The following is a 2,093-nucleotide window of genomic DNA, read 5'->3' on the forward strand; positions in this document are numbered from 1 at the left end:
TGGTTAAACATACCACCTGCAATACCTTAGAATCAAACTCACCAACCCCTCTTGCTGCCACAGGTTTAAACAATTTGTATGTCTGACCCTTTGTTTTGGGGATTTTATCAGACATATCCTTATCCTTAAGTTCTGCAATACCTCTGGTTCAAAGCTGCCCACCCTAGGGAATGGTACCCTATCTTTGTCAGTCATACATTCCCATTCAGACAAAAAGTCTTCAGCGTGTGGACCATATTTCCCACACATAATACTTTTTTCCTTTAAACTTCGCTGACCCCCTGGGCCGCGGCTCTTCAACCTGAACCCTGGTTAAACGTCCCTTACTTGAGCAACTGCCTCCCATAATTGTGGACCTTTTCCCACAAACACCAAAATACTCAATATAAGGTGACTGTGAAAGTTCTCCGAGCGCTCTTCACCCGCTCACGCCCACGTTGGCCAGTACTACCATACACTGTCGATAGCGAAGGCAATGTACCCAACTTAGGGCCCCTATTGACCTATATTTACTGGAAGTTTTTAGGAATAACTTACCCTTTCCAGTAAAGTATCTGTCGTTGGAGATTTTCCTGAGAGAGACCAGCGAAAACTCCCTATGCGCTTTATTATACACAAATCACGCTTGCGTATGCTCTATACAGCGCTAATGATACCGCGATTTTATGCAAAAGCTCGTAAAAAGGATATCACGTTGCGCTATATATCGCACCCACAAACGCGCAGTCCAATCGCACAGCATATAGGTACTTGTTACTTATCTGCCGTACGACCACTGGAATCGAATCACAAGCTGCGAAACCTCAGCCGGAGCGTATCAAAAACTATATGGGTCACAACACAATTCACAATTCCCTACCATGCTCCTGTGTAAGTCTCCTCACGACTTACGTATTAAACCTTATTTTAACGTGAGTCAGCCGCCTCACGCCACCAAGCCTGCACTCACTCGGTGTACCACATGACGGGATCCCGAATTCCCTGGGTTCGAATATCCACTCACTCCTCTTTCACTCACTCAAATACACTTTGGTTTTTTCTGTACAGAAAATTTTAATTCATTCAGATAGGCAGCTTTACCCCAGAGGCAATACAGTTTTCTAAACTAAATTTAGAGTAACCTGCTTTTGAAATCTGATAGTTATGTGCTATTGTATTAAATGTCTACTATCCCACCTTTGAACTAAACAATACTATTGTATAATTTGTACTCAGCGCCCGCATTCTTACGCACTTTGCGCAAACACGCGACCGTGCGTGTCTCTTACGCTGCGTGCGCAGTCCTTTACTTTGTCCGAGACACGTGTACAAAACCCTGCGTCCGCAATAAAACAAATGACACAGCTCTATACATGTGAACAATACTAACTATAATTGTTCACTTAACACAACACACAGTTTTTTCTGTATAAACCTTTACAACCAGGCCAGACTGCATTTGTGCTTTACACTTACTTCCTTAAACATTTATTTTAGTTTTAACTATATAGCCACAAATGTATCCGGTTTCACACAGATCTATAATGACTCTAACAATAATCAATAATTTAAATGATATGATTCAGATTGGATAGCTATCTTGCAGAACATACACTGATATAAATATACACACAATTATAATAATATATATAATATTTATTTATATATATATATATATACCACCTGACTCTCATAGAAGCCCCACACAGTACACACCTACTGAATGAATGCATTTCCTTCAAAGTCTCTAATTTGCATAACAGAGGTTCATATGCCTGTTCAAGATGGTAGTGGGACAGGTTAATTAACATTTCAATGGCTTTCCTAAACTAGCAAGCAGATTTAACTAAATCCTGGAGGAAAAAAATTTTGTTTTTATCTGTGTGTAATTCTTACATCAAGTATTCATCTATTAACTCTCACTAGGCCCAGCTGAAACTATTTGTAATAGACTATGGCATGGGTTAAATAAATGCATTGGTAACTCATAAATGGTGTTTGATGTGACCAAGGAAAGCTGATTATTCTGAGCAGTGAAAATCAGCCATTTAGAAAAGGAACTTCCCAAAATGGCCGCTGCTCCTCCCCCTTCCACATCCATGAGGGTTACACAA

The sequence above is a fragment of the Pseudophryne corroboree genome, chromosome 6 (assembly GCF_028390025.1).
Source record: "Pseudophryne corroboree isolate aPseCor3 chromosome 6, aPseCor3.hap2, whole genome shotgun sequence".
NCBI lineage: Eukaryota > Metazoa > Chordata > Amphibia > Anura > Myobatrachidae > Pseudophryne > Pseudophryne corroboree.